Below are 16,172 nucleotides of genomic sequence, written 5' to 3' on the forward strand. Positions count from 1 at the left end.
TAGCAATTTATGAAGAGCAGCGTAACTCATTTTGTCTTAATGTGAAATCAGTTCAGCCTGTCACTAGGGGAAGAATTGTTGAAAAGTGAATTGACCACATATGGATTCATTCATTCTTTAAAAAAAAAAAAAAGAAAGCAAAGGAGAATGATCTAAAGAAAGAAAAAATATCCTGTGATAATGAGGTTTGTATGATACTCAGTCAGAGTTAAGCCCTGGTTAATGTGGCTTTCTGAATTGGGCTACTTTTCTCATTTACCTGCTGTAGGTATTACTCAGGCAGATTTCATAAACCTGAGCTATCTATTAAAGAATAGCAGGGGCTCTTTGACTCAGAATTTCATTAAAATAACAGAATATTTGGAGGAGGGGAGAATAACTGAATCCACATTGTAGAGTCAGAGGTACACAGTTTCCCATATACATTCTGTATATACCTTCTGTTCATAAATTGAATCATTTAGATTACCAAAATGAGTTCTAATCCCATTTCCTTATTCCTCCAACTTAAATAATAAATAAATTGGGGCTAAAAGGTGGCACTGTAATAAAATGCTATGTTCTCCAGGGCAATTCCATATGGGAAGGTTCTTGGTTCATATCCTGAGACTTTCCTGAGTAAGTTCACAACTGCTCCTGCCCATAAATGGGGACTAACTAACACCCCCGCTGGGGGTGGATGACGGTGTCAAGACCCTGCTGGAGATATTGTCTGTTTCTCTCTCTCTCTCATAGAAGAAATAATTGGATAAGTCTCAGAAAAGAAGGAAAAAAATTAGATAAGAGTCGTTACACAAAACAGCTGAAAAGAAGGGTTTGTGTTGCATGGGATTATTTTTCTGTGTTCTGGGCATGGTTCGTGTGGTTTCTCTCATTTCAGCTCCCCGGATTTTATTCCAGTCTTTCAAACTCTTATTTTTTACACAAATGCATGTGTGCAAGGCCCAGTATTTAAGCACTAGGTCTTTATCAGATATTTCCTCTGTAGCTTTAATTTTCCACTCCATATTACAAACCACTGCCTACTTTATCCACTAAGTCCTGAAAAGGTTATGGGCACTGCAGCTTTCTGATTATATTAAGCAAGAAATATCTGCATTATCTCTGTCACAATCAGCACTGTTCTGATTCTAGGGTTCACTCTAGGTGTTATATATTTTATGGGTTTGGATAAATGCAGAATTACATGTATCAATGGCTTAGTACCAAACACCAAGGAGAATATTACTCACTGCCCTAAAAATCCTGCATTACTCCTCTTCAAACTTCAGCTCCCAATCCCTGGTAACCAGTAGTCTTATTGTTTCAATAGTTTTGTCTTTTTCAGGATATCCTACAAGGAATCCTTAAAGAATTCAAGGAAAATGCATGTTATAAGACACTATGCATTGACTTCAAAAACTTTTTGCACCAAAATAAACTTGTACTTTAATTCTATTTTCTATAAATTATTCTAAATCTTCTCATTTCTTCGGAATTATACAGTATATACCCTTTTCTGAATGGCTTCTGTCACTTAGCAATGTGTATTTTATATTCTGCTATGTCTTATCATGGCTAGATAGCTCATATCCTTTTAATGCTGAACCACATTGCATTGTCTGGATGGATCATAGTTTATTTGTCCTCTCACCTTCTGAAGGACATTTTGGTTGCTTCTAAGTTTTTTCTTTAATTATTTATAAGTCTTTTATAAATATTTATGTGCAGGATTTTGTGTGAGCACTTATTTCCAACTCCTTTGGGTAAACACCAAGTAGTGTAATTATTGGATTGTATTTAAGAGTACATTTATTTTTATAAGAAACTGTCTAATGCTCTTTTAGGTGGCTAAACAATTTTGCATTCCCAATAACAATGAGTGAGTTCCAGTTGCTTCACATTCTCATTAGCATTTGCTGTTGTCAGTGTTGTAGATTCTGGCAATTTTAATAGGTGTAGCAGTCTCTTGTTTCTCTTTCTTGTTTTTTTTTTTTTTTTCTTTTTCTTTTTCTTTTGTTACAGGATGCATGTGCTCACAGGAGACAGAGACAAAGAGAGAGAGAAAGGAAAAGTGAGATAGCTCCCTTCCCCCAAAGGAGCATAGCCCCTCTACAATCTCTTCCCCTCCATTTTCTTCTTGGGATTTTGGATATGCATACACAAACATCCAGCATGTGTTTTAAGCCAGCAAGTCCAGGACTCGGACAATATAGTCAACCATATGGGATCCAGTTACCCCAACCACCACGCTACTTGTGGTCCTTCTCTTGTTTCTTGATTCATGAGCACACATATCCCCAAAGAAGGAATGTGCAGATTGGCATGTGCAGCAACAGTATAAATCAACTTCATCTTCATAATATGTTCATTAAAAATAAATTTATATTTAAATGATCATAAACATTTTATATACAAGAATTTAAATATATATATATATATACATATATATATATTTAGAATTAGGAATAGTTTTATTTATTTAACTTTTAAAATTTACAGATTAATGTTGCATTTTATGTAAACTATATATTTTTTTTCAACAGAGAACATTACAATTTTTGTCTGTTAGAAATTTCTTCCTTTTGCATCTCATACCCACTCTCTTTCACCCACTTTCTACAGTCCTCTCCCCTTCCTTTAGATATCTGGTATCTACACTATCATATTATCATATCTTCACAGCTTTCACTTTTGCCCTAGAATGCAGATATTCGGCACAAATTGAGTGTGGATATATAGTATTCATGTCACAATTCCTTATACTCAATTTCTCCTCTCAGAATTTTGGGCATGAACGCACTCATGCCTGGCATGAGTATCAAGCTGCCAGGTCCGGTACTCGAACCGTAGTCAGCCATCTGGGAGTCCAGCACTTTACCACTATGCCACCTGCTGCCCCCAATGCCAGTTTTCAACCCAATTAACAGTTTTATGGATACTTAGGTTGATTTCATGTTTTAGTGATTACAAATAATGCTGCAATAAACATAAATGTGCAAGTGTCTTCCTGACTATTCTTCCATCTTTGGGTAAATTCCTGAGAGTGGGAAAACTGGGTCATATGGTAGTTCTATTTGTAGGTTTTTTCTTTTTTTCTTTTTTTTTTTAAGAGAATTGTTTCATTTAGCTTTATTTTATTTATTTATTTTAATTTTACCAGAGAGGGACAGAGTGAGAGAAAGATAGAGAGGGGGAAAGTGAGAAAGCAAGCCGCTAGGGCTGGGACTTGACCCATGGTCAGCTGTGTGGGAGTCCAGCGCCCTTAACCATCACACCACCTGCCGGCCCCTAGGTTTTTTCTTTTAAAGAATTTTTATTTTTTATTTACTCATTCATTTATTTTAATTTGACCAGAGAGAGATAGAAAGAAAGAGAGAAAGTGAGAAAGCCACCAGGTCGGGAATTTGAACCATGGTTGACCATGTGAGAGTGTCCAATGCCTTAACCACCTCTGGTCACTCTATTTATAGGTTTGCTTTTTTTTAAAAAGAATTATGTATTTAATTTTATTTATTCATTCATTCATTTTATTTTAATTTGACCAACGAGACACACACACACACACACACACAAGGAAAGAGGGAAAGTGAGAAAGCAAGCCACCAGGTCCTGGAATTGAATCGTGGTTGACCATGTGGGAGTGTCCAGTGCCTTAACCACCATGCCACCTGAGGAACTTCCATATTGTTTTCTAAAGAGATTACACTAATTTACATTCCCACCAACAGTGTAAAAGGGTACCCTTTTCATCACAGCCTTACTGGTCCTTGTCATTCTTTTTTTTTTTTTATCCTAGCCATTCTAAATGAGGTTAAGTGTTATCTCACTGTGATTTTAATTTGCATTTCTTTTATAACAAGAGACCTCAAACAGTTTTCACATGCCTATTGACCATTTATTAAGTCTTCCTTGGAGAGTTGTCTATTCAATTGCCCATTTTAAAATTTTATTTATTTTATAGCAGTTACAGGCTTTTATTTTATAAGAAGAAAAGTACAACCATATTTATTAAACAGGTTGAGGTGGTCAGGCAGAGGGAGAGGAGCATATTCAGGAACGAGCTCCCAAACTAACACTCAGAACTGGTCCAAGAGAAGCCACAGACACCACCCTCCTCCACACCAGAACCTTCCCTCCTAGAAATGAGAGGCAGGGGGAGGGAGACCTGACTCTCTCTCCAGGACATTTTGTATTTCCACTCTCATTCATCAGATGGCATTCTAGGAATCAAGAATGAGCACTATCGTCTATAAATTATTCATAGAGTGGAAAGTGGTATCAATAAGCAAAGAAGAGTATCAGGATTAGTTGCTCACGTCGTGGGGCAGGAAGATGGGATTGAGGGACTGCACAAAACCCCAGGGAAGGGATTCCAATCCTGTCCCCAAAACATTTCTTCCTAAATTAATCATTGTTTCTTTGCTTAAAAATAAGGACAAAACTATAATGGGAAACTGTGGAAAATTAGTCCTTGAAAATCACACAGAAGGACCCAAGAGATGTGTTTTTTCATTGTCTCCTTTACCTCCAATCTTTCCCCTTTCAAGCTATAAATAAAAGCTTGACCACCATTACAGTATTGATTTATCCTACTAAATTGATTCTTCCTTTATTCTAACAGATTCTAAGAGAGCAGCTCGGTTTCAGTCCAACAATTCTTGATACTGAGGATAAAGGGGAGGGAGGGGAGAAGAAAACACCAGATTAAACAAAACAAAGCAAACCTTGGAATGCAGGCTCAGGCTGACAGGAGCATGCTCCTTCGCAACATGACAACATTATAACTAATTAATGGTGTTTTGGAAACTGCGGAACCACCCGCGCCGGCCACCCTGAGGACGAGGAGCTGCTTTTTCTACACGGTGCACAATCTAATTTTCCCGCGAGAAGAGAAGACCGGATTTGTCTTGGGCACCACCCTGATCATGCTGCTTTCCCTGATAGCCTTCATCAGTGTGACTTCTCACCTCATCCTGGCTCTGCTGTCTGCAACCATCAGTTTCAGGGTCTACAAGTCTGTCATCCAAGGTGTGCAGGAATCAGAAGGCCCTCAATTCAAAACGGCTCTGGATGTAGTCAATACTTACATGGTTCTCTGAAGCTTTCCTCAGGGTTACTTCCCTGGGATGTAACTTAGTTCTGTGCAAGTTTCCCTCCTTGACTGTGGGTGGCAGTGTGGCATCCACAATGGGACTTACAGGTTCAGATTTACAGAGAGGAGTTTCTCTACATTGATTGCTGAAGGAAGCCTGGAGAGAGAATTCCTCTGAGCTTCACCATGTTCAAATGCTTAGCTCCACATATCCAACCCTCTCTGGTCCCTAGATGGCTGGAGGCAGAGTTGAGAAACTAGAATATAAAGTGCTATGGAAGATCGCATGCACCACTGAGGCAGCTCCTCCTCCCACATCCTGGGCTGCACAGGGGGCTTAGTGGTAAACTGGGGCTAGGTGGCCAAAAATAGAAAATAAAATTAAGATAGCTACAAATTTCAAAAAATACTTTGTTATAAATGAGCCATTAACTCTATCATTCACTAGTAAAATTCCATGAAGTATGAGCACAATAACAATGACAACGAAAGGAAAATATAGTTCCTATACGCAGGTTAAATTTTGCAAAGTTTTGAATTTGGTAGTTTACATCTAAAATAACACTGCTCACTAGACTAGAGCAGTTAAGGAGGGTGAAAGTTGAGGAGATTCTACTTCTGCATTAAGGGAAGGAAAGGTTATTATCACAAGGGATTAGATCTAAATATTTACATATTCAAATAAGAATATCTTTGATATTCTGAAATAACCTCTTTAAAGGTAAAGGTGCCTAAGGCAAAGATTGCAAATGTCTTATTTGTGGCACCTGTGATTTTTAAAACCAATGGTTGACAAATCATTGCTCATGTACCATAGCTGGCCCCAGGCCTGTTTTTTTCTTTTTCTTTTTTTTTTTTTTTTCTGCTGGCATTGGAATGCTTTTGATATTTCTGTTGGGTTGTATAGGAAAATGAAAATTTAGAACAAGATTATGTAATGAAAATCATATGCAAAATAACTCTGAAGTAGTTATTATTTCTCCTTACAGAAGAAGTAGTCACTGGGCCAGCCCTGTGGCCTAATGGTTAAAGGAGCCAGACCCCACTGGCAGCCATGGATCAAATCCCAGTCCCAGAGACTGAAAGAACACTTTGGGTGTATGTGCAAACATGTCCCAAATCCCTCCAGAATGGAGAAATAGAGAAGAGATTAAAGTATGACCATCCCTTATTCAGAGGATGGGGAGGGGGCATTTCTCCCTCTCTTTGTCTCTTTCTTTTTCTGTCTCTCAGTCTTCTCTAGTAAGCACATGTGCTCTCTTACAATTAAGAGGGAAAAAAGAAAAGAAAAAAATAGTCCAGTCCTTAGTTAAAACTAAGGAAGAAGAGTGGAGGGCACAAAAGGTCACTAATTAATCCATTCAAGTTCTTATTGATGGCACTGAGGACATTACTGTGGAATACAGTCAACAAGCTTAAACACTGTGACTTATTTTTCTCTGGGTCCTCAAAATCTGAGGAGAGAGAGATGAGAATTACAACTGTTGTGCATTTTGTTACAGTCAGTGCTCAACTTACAGTATGTGGTTGGAGAAGACTGGGGATGGAAGGGCCGGAAAACTGAATAAGGAAGTAGCAGTCAAAAGGAAGTAGTCCCCAGAAGGACAGGGATAGACATTATACCAACATATAGATAAATAGTGGTCATCCAAGGAACAGACGATAGTGATAGACACAAAAACAGTATATGGAATCTTGGATAGGAGTCCAATGGGGCCCGAGGGAGGCAAAGGGTCAGCAGGTCTGCAGAGCTACAGGTTCTGATGACTTCCAACTCCAAAGTTGAGCATGTTCAAAACAGAAGCAGGGTCCATCTAACTGGGCAAATGCACCTGAGTGAGTTAGAGTGTAGCAGTTATGCTGTAAACGAAAGTCTCACATTTCCTATGTTTCTTCTTTTCTCTTCCTTTCTATTCATTCTTTTCTTTTCTTTTCTTTTTATTTTTGTTATTGGGTACATGTGCTCACCAGAGAGACAGAGAGAGAAGGAAAGTGAAAAATCACCCTTTAGGGGAATGGCCATGCAGCAATCCCTTTTTCTTTACTCTTCTCTTGGGATTTTGGGCATATGTGTGCATGCTTCCAGTGTGTAATTGAAGCCACTGGTCCAGGACTCGAACCACAGAGTTGGCCATGTGGAAATCCAGTGCCTTAACCACCATGCCACCTACTGGCCCTGGTTTTTCTATATTCTCTATCTATAGCATTGTTAAGGACATATGAATAAACTACTGTTTTTTTGTTGTTGTTCTTGTTGCTGTTGTTGTTGTTAAAGAAATAAATCATAACTTTTAAATAACTTTTGTAAAAATAGGGTTTTGTTTTTTTTTTCCATGAGAGAGAGACAGACAGACAGGGGGACAAGCATCCCCAGTGGAGTCTCTACCTTATGATCCATCTCCAGCCTCAGCCTGCCACGTCATAGGTGTATGCTTGCATTCAGTGAGCTCACGGAGGTCCCGGGCCATGAAATCAGGACCTTTCCCATCTGGGTCCACTTGACTTGCCACTGTGCTGCCAGCTGGCCTCTAGGCAAATGTCTTTCTATAGATTACTAAGCACAAACACCAGAGTACAGAAATTAGCAGTCATTCACATGCCAATGCACCATGCTACCACCTCACTTAAAATCATCATATTGTTTCATTATACTGGAATAAGCTAGCACTTCCAATGCTATGGCAGATTGTAGAGGTTTTCAGTGAATGTACTTTTTTAAATAAAACTTTCATGTTTGCGTTTTGCAAAGTTAAGATAAACTTCCAATTATAAAATATTTAATAAAAAGGCTACTTTAAAAATTATTTATCATTATTATTTTTTTAATTTGCTACAGGACACATGTGCTTACTGGAGAGACACACACACACACACACAGAGATAGAGAGAGAGAGAGAGAGAGGCTAGAGAGGGAGGAAAGTGGGAAAGTAAGCTAAGTAAGCTGTCAGGTCCTGGACTGGAACTGCTGTCTGGCATGTGAGAGACCAACACCTTAACTAACATGCTATCAGTTGGTCAAAAGTTACTTTTTAAAAAGAAAATAATTTTAAAAAAAGTAAAGAAAATAATTAACAAAATCTCACTACCTAGAAATGAAACTGTGGACAGAAGTCTGACTACTTTTCCTACTTTTCCAAAATCTTTTCAAAAGGGGAAGCCATGCCCACAAACATTAACAGACCATTCACTTTCTATTAACAGGATTCTCCCTACCTCCTGTTCCTGGCATAGTATCTTTGAGATGTATATTTGAACTGATTAGTGTATCCTTTTGCTTATCCCTTCCCAAGACACAGAACTTCCCTTTTCCTTGAGATGAAGATTAAGCCTTTCTTTTACTAAGACAGACAGGGATCTTCCCTTCCAATCACGGACCTAAGAATTTGTGGAACCCCACCTATAACCTACAAGCGCCTCCCTTCTACATGTCCCGCCTTTTTGGGCCAGACCAATGGGAAATCAAATAAAAGGAACCTCTGTACGTGATCACCCCGAGAAAAACGCATGTATGCCTCTTCTCAGGCCTAGGTTACACAGTTGGCTTGGAAATAAACCGCATTATTTATTAATTTTACAGCTGGTTATATTTTTCCGTCGACAAAACTAAAATAGAAATATTGTTATTCATTGGTAAATACTATTCTAGTATTTCTCCAGAGAAATGAGAAAATTAATAGATGTGTAAAGAGAAAGATAAATTGATACAAATGATGTTATATGCAAAAAGGATTTTTCACCACACTATACTATGATTACATTTTTAAAGCATTTTTTAAAGAGTTATTTTATTTAATTTTATTCATTCATTTTAATTTGACCAGAGAGGGACAGAGAGAGAGAGAAAAAAAAAAAAAGAAAGTGAGAGATTAAGCTGCCATATCCAGGACTCGAGCCAATGTTGGGCATGTGAAAGTCCAGTGCCCGTCACCACCACTCACTACCTGCCAGCCCTTGACTATCTAATTTAATGAAATAAAATAGCCAGAAGTAAAATTATAGATAAATACTTAAAATTTCATTAAGAGGGTTATTAGTTCCAGAATAAATTTCTATATTAAAAACAGCAAACATAATAACAAATGAGGATGAAGATACAAAGAGATAAGACTTAGTTTTTCTTTTATGATTTAACTTAAAATAGTGACTCTTCATATCCATATTTAATAGAAGATGACTAGATATTTTTTCTTAAACTTTCCATATGGATTGATATTTTTAGTTATATTAAGATTACATGGTGAATACTTTAAAAAAGCATTCTCCCTTTATAATATACAGATTTTTTGTTTCTTTTTCCTTTTGGATTTTGCTATAGGGTGAGTGCACTCACCAGAGAGACAGAGAGGGAAAATGAGAAATCCCTCCCTGAAGGGGTGGCCATGACACAAGCATTTCTCCTCCTTTCTCCTTTTGGGATTTTGGACATACATGTGCATGTGCCAGGCATGCTTTCCAAGTCACTGGGTCTGGGACTCAAACTATGGTTGGCTGGGTGTGAATCCAGCAGCTTAACCACCACACAACCTGTTGGTCCCCACAGATTTTGTTAAATTATACTTTCATTTTATTTAAATAAGGTTAATTTTCAGCATCATTCATTTTGCTGTATCTTCACATTCTTTGGTCTTTTACTTTCTGTCTAGCTTAACTAGTTTTTATGACTCAGTAAGAGATTAAAGTAAAGCTCGTGGGGTGTTTTTATCCACTATACTTGCAAGAACACATAACTGGCTTCAGAATTCTAGGGACACGTTTCCTACTGTCAGAATCTTGCAGTCATTGCTTCATTGCTCTCTGGCTGTGAGCATTTTGGAGAGTTTCTACCCCAGAGGCATCCATTTATATCGATTTTGGCTGTCTCTCCCAAGAGTATTCCAGACTTCCAATTTTTCTTCCAGTATATTTTATTTAGCAATTGTATTTCTGAATTTTTAAGACCTCTTGTTTTGTTTTTCATAGTTTTAATTTTCATAGTGTTCTCTATCTTCAAGCTATAGGAATGCTATAAATATTTTTCTCTTTGACAATAACTGCTTGCCATTTTTTGGGAAGTTTTCTTCTGTTCCTTACATTGCATCTTTTATGATGCATTTCCTCATTATTTGTTTGCTTTGGACTTTGCCTTTTATGTTTGAAATTATCATAAAATCTTGTCTATTTTTGAGAGGAGTTATAGCATTTATTGGAGGTGGTGTGTGTGAGGTTACAGATCAGCTGGCAAATTTTTCCATCTTTCACCACTTGTAAATGGAACTAAATTGATAAAATTATGAGTGATTTATAATTAGTGTCAGAAGACAGGTTTTGCTTTTTTTTCTTAAAGTGTATTTATATCATGAGAGTGAGAGACAGAGAGAGGAAAGTGAGAGCAAAAACAAAAAGACATTCTCAATTCTTTTTTTTTTTTTTTTTTTGGAGAGGTTTTGTTTTCGTTTTTGTTTTTGTTTTTGCTATAGGACATGTGCACTCACCAGACAGAGACAGAAAGTGAGAAATCACCCCCCAGGGGGGATGGCCATGCCGCAATCCCTTCTCCTCCATTCTCCTCTCGGGATCTTGGGCACGCACGCACATGCGCCCGGCGTGAGTTTAAGCCACCAGGTCCGGGACTCGAACTGCGGTAGACTACGTGGGAGTCCAGCGACATAGCCATTACATTAACTGCTGGTCCCAAGACATTCTCAATTCTCCAAAGACTCTCATGCTATCATTCCCCTTCCTAAGCCATCCCAACCAGCCAGGATCATGAACATGTGCACCTGCAGTATACAGGTGAGCCAGAAAACCAAACCTATAATCTTCCATATGAACCCAGCTTCACCTGAGCAGTGTTTACTGCTATTCCATTCTGCATCCCTATAACCTGGATGCAGCTGGATCCCATATGGCCAACCACAGTTGGAATCCCAGCCCCAGTGGCTTGAAAAACATGTTGGGCATGTGCGTGTGCTCCAGATCTCTGAAGGGGGAGAAATGTAAGAGAAGGGATTGCGATGTGACCATGCCCCATTGCAGGGTGCTTTCTCTTTCTCTCTGTCTCTAGCAATTTAAATAAATAAGTAAATAAACAAATAGAATGTCTGAAGCAGCAGGGGAGTAAATTAGGGAAGGAAAACTTCATTCAGGTTTTATTCATTTATTTTTATGTGTCTCCTTTGTTTTGTATTGTTGAAAACTATCCTACCAAGTCTACTTGATTCTCTCCCATAAGTGTATATTTTATCTATAATTTTAGCTTTTGTTTTATATATACTACTTTCAGTCCCCCCCAAAATAAACTATTGCTTTTATGCTTCTTGAGTGTTCTTATTTCTATTCTTTAGATAGTCTCACTCCCTGCATCTGGCTGGCTCTGATATATGATAGCTGCATTAACAGTCCTCAAAAATAATGTGCTATTGTAGAGTTTGTTCCTGTTACTAAATCTGTCTTTAATTATCTCATATAAAGAGATAAAACTTTAAAGCATCTGAGAATTTCATACGAAAATTCTGAAGAACAAACTTTCTTATATTTCCTTGGGTATATTGATTCATCATTTTAGCTGATCTCGAAGGAATCCATGAAAGTCTACTTGCTACTATTTTTACCCATGGCAGCATAATTTAAGTTCTAATTATATAGACTTGTAAACAAATTTGTATAACCACAGTGGGAAATAATCTTCCCAATGGGGTAGCTAAACTAATAAAGCAATTATGGCAGGAATGAGCACTTAAAGTCCAAGCCATACAAATCATGCATCTCACTACATATGTGTAAACTCATGGAGGCAGGTCGGCAGGTGGTATGGTGGTTAAGGATGCTGGACTCCCACATGGCTGACTGTGGTTCAAGTCTCAGACCTGGCAGCTTACTCTCTCTCTCTCTCTCTCTCTAGTTCGCTCTGTTCCTCTCTGGTCAAATTAACAATAAATGAATAAATAAATGTTAAATAAAATAATTTTTAAAAATGGGGACAAAAGAGATGTTAATAGAATCAGAGGAATAAGAGTGCCTAGAGTCCTGTCTCTATACTTTTTTACAGACAGACATGACCTACCCAGTTTCCTAGGAGTCCACCATAGAAATGTCTTCTTTCCTATTTATGGCAATGAAAGATTTAACAATATTATATGTAAAATGAATGTGTTCTTTAAACATGTGATAAAGCCCAGTTTGATAGTGCACGGTGTGTTTCACTGTTTTGCAATATTGGAATCACCAGGATTAGGAATAAATAAATTTGTAAAAACAAAAAGAGAATAGTGTTTTTCCTATAGCAGAGTGGTTAAGTGCTGTCCATGGGGAGCTGGATTCCATAGGGCTGACCACGATTCAAATCACAATCCTTAGGGGAAGACAAATGGACTATAGAAAGTACCCCACTGTTGGGTCTAGCAGGTGGCATGGTGATTAAGGCATTGGAATTCCCACGTGGCTAATCATAGTTCAAGTCCTAGACCTAGCAGTTTGCTTACTCTCTCTCTCTCTGTCTTTTTCTGGCAAAACTCATGTGAAAAATAATAATCAAAATAAATAAATAATAATTTATTTATAAATAATTCTAAAAAAAAAATGCACCCCACTGTAAGGGACTTTCTCCTCTCTGACTGGTGAGTACAGACATCCTTTGTAAATAAAAATAAAAGATAATAAATTCACATAATCTTATAAATCAATTCATTTATTTCTTCATTTCTTTTATTTAGTAGTTATTTGGTGCCTACTATACATAAGTTACTGTCTAGATGTCAGTACATGCAGACATGCTATGACTATAGATTACCGTCGAGACGTCAGCACACGCAGACGTGCTATGACTATATTACTCTGGAGACGCCAGCACACGCAGACATGCTATGACTATAGGTTACCGTCGAGACGTCAGCACACGCAGACATGCTATGACTATAGGTTACTGTTGAGACGTCAATACATGCAGATATTCTATGACTCTGGGTGTGCATGTTTCATGTACTATTTTTTTTTTAACAAACCTAAATTTGTTTGTTAATATAATACACAATTGGTATTATTCATCTTTGATGCCTTTTACTATTATGCATATTTTGTCAGGGCTCCTTCAGAAAGTTCTTGTGGAAAGGCTTAGCCTCTTTCTAAATGCTGTTTTATCGTATTCGTGTATGTTACTTATTCTTCAAGACACAGCCTAAAGTCACCTCCTCCTTCCCACCACCATATTTATATACATATACAACTCTCAGTGGGGAATAATCTTTTCCTCTTCCAAATGCTCATAGTGTTTTCTCTGTTTCTACAAGTTTGCCTTGTGTTTGAGTGCATTAAAGATATGTTTTCTCAGTGTAATACATTGTGTTTCTGTAGGATAGAGCTTTAACTGGATCATTTTTGTATCCCTGGAACAGTTTCTCATATATAATAAAGCCTACTAATTTATTTTGTAAATAAATTTTGTGTGTCTTATAAGGTGCCATTCAAAATCCTTGACCCATCAACTATTTTTAAATATTTTAATAACAAAATTGTAGTAAATAAATTGAAAACATAGCTCTCTGTTTATCTCCCAAAGATTATCTGTTGCTTTCTCTCAGAAAGTATTTGATAAGTAGACAACTAGACTTTTTCCAATATGACATTTATTAGCCATAAAACAAAGTGAAATAAAGATGCTTAGTCATTATGTAATATTATAAAAATCAGCAAAAATGTTTTAGCTCAAAACACTTATTAGAAGTTCAATTTAAAGCCAGTAGGAATTTCTTTTGCATTACTATATTATTTGTAAACTGTTCTCTATAATAATAATTAGCAAGGATATTCAAACAGACCTAAAATTCTATACTAATATTCTTTCTTGTATAATTCTACATAAATCATTGTATAGAAAACAGTTGCTTTCAATGCAAATTGTTAAAACGGAAACAGATCCTAGAAATTTATCTATGTCTCTAAGATCTGGTCTGACCCAGGATTGAGTACACCCTGCCCTGCCTGCCTTGCCCCTACCAGCAACCCTAAGAACTGACAACAGTATGCCCAGAGCATGGTGAAGGCTATTAACTCAGATCTGATAGCCCTCTGCAGGCTGTGGGGGGGCCGGCCCATGAGGCATAGCTTACCCACAATGGCTTCAGGGAAATAGATCTTGGGGATTTTTGCCACGTGTCACTGGATCTTTTTTTTTTTTTTTTTTTGACAGAGATTTTTGCTATAGGGCACATGAGTTCACCAGAAAGAGAGAGCCAGAAAGCAAGAAATCCCTCTCCCTGGGGAGTGGGGACGGCTATACTGCAATCCTTTCTCCACTCTCCTCCACTCTGCTCTGGGGATCACGGGCACATACACATGTGCACCAAAGTGAGTTTTATGCTGCAAATTCAGGACTCAAACCATGGCAGACCACGTGGGAGTCCAGTGAAGTAACCACTATGCCATCTGCTGGTACTGCACACTGGGTCTTTCAACTTAATTTGTGCTGTGATGGTGATGGGAGGGCTTCAGTCTCTAGAGAGCTATGCTCCCTCTGGCTTCTGAGACATCCTTTGGACATGTGATCAGAGACTCAAGCCTCCCAATCTTTCCCCCTCTGTCTCTCCCTGGAAAAAAGAGTTTTGACCCTTAGAAAATGATGACCCCACATATGTCTGGCAGTTGAACACTTGCTTCCAGTTTTGGTTGTTTTTAAGTCACATTTTTCATAGGGACCAAAGATTAATGACTCTTCTCCCCAAGGTCTTTCAATCAAGTCATGGGAGAGGTTCTTTTTCTAAACCAAACCAATTTATTGTAGTAGATAGTTGATTCATTGAGGTTTGAATGAGAATTAGGTGCAGGAGCACCCTAATCACTGCCTGTCAACTCTCTGAATGTAGCCATTGTGTCTTGGTCTTCTCTGTGACCTCTGGTGTAGCGGGCAGGGTTTTGTGTAGAGCCAGCATCTCATAAATGTTTGAGAAATCAAAACCAGAATCCTAAAGAACTGTTCCAGAACCACTAACCCAGTCTTTTAAGGAACTGTTCCAAAATGAACCTAAAGTTTTAAAGAACAGTTCTAGAATCACTAAGCTCATTATTTCTCCTGTGAAGCACCCTATTCTCCTGATGTCAGCAAAGACTCTCAGCTCTGAAGAAGAGGAGACACTAAAAAGCCCAAACTTTGGTGTGTGCTTTTAAGCAGCAAAAACTAGAAAAAGAGGCTCAGAAGAACTGGGACCTTATTATTTTATTTTATTTTATTTACAGAAGAAATAGTATTAATTTCTTCAAAGATAAACAGTGGACCACCAGGAAGTTTGAGGAGCTAAGATTATGTAGGGAATTTGAAGTTAAAAATTGACTATGCTTAGCGTTGACTGTGGAGTTGGGAACTGTTTATTCCCACTTTCATAAGAAGATCTGAATATCTACATCTATGCCTGTGATTGTTCTCCAAGCGCAGTTGAATATGTTCAGTAAAATCCTTTCTATGACCTAGAAAGGTGTAAGGTGTTCCAGTGTGATCTGACTAAAACTGAACCCCATGTACCACTCGTCTGTGGATGTTGTCATGTAGGTATTTGTGCTCTCAGCTGTTCACCCTGATGAGATGCACCTTGTCTTACAAAACATTTACATTACAAAGTATTAAAACAAGACAAAAGTACCCTGTTTCGTGACTATAGGCTATACGACCATGTCACGCTTAGGTTCAAAGTCAGCAGCAAACTTGGAGAAAATTTTTATGTTAGAAAAAATGAAACGGACTGTATTTGTTTTTTACTGATGAATTCCTGCCTCAGCTTTTTATGAACACAGCTTATGAGAAAGTGGTGAATGAATATGTCTTTTGAGAGATGGTGAATAAAAAAGTAGGTCTGTGTGTGCCAAGAGCTTTTCTACAGAGCAAATTCTGAATACCTCTAAACCTGCTACCCTGCAAAAAGGTTGACATTTGTGCCTCCCCTTGAAGAGTCAAGTTTAAAATCATATTTTATTTTATATATTTTTATTTTCTCATTTTTAAAAAGCATATATAAATTTTGTATTAAAAACCAAAAAAATCCTATCTATGTAATTAATGCATATCTTTGTTGCTATTAAAGAGAAAATCAGGAAAATTGGCATAGAAGGATTGTTTCTCAGCATAATAAAAGCC

General features: G+C 37.7%; 1 pseudogene; it reads left to right on the top strand.

Annotated features, from left to right (window-relative positions):
- The window catches only part of LOC102473321 (methyltransferase-like protein 6), a 34,945-nt pseudogene extending 19,015 nt beyond the window's left edge, over nucleotides 1-15,930 (top strand).
- The last annotated feature ends 242 nt before the right edge of the window (nucleotides 15,931-16,172 follow it).

This window comes from Tupaia chinensis, unplaced genomic scaffold (assembly GCF_000334495.1).
Source record: "Tupaia chinensis unplaced genomic scaffold, TupChi_1.0 Scaffold000045_1, whole genome shotgun sequence".
Lineage (NCBI taxonomy): Eukaryota > Metazoa > Chordata > Mammalia > Scandentia > Tupaiidae > Tupaia > Tupaia belangeri.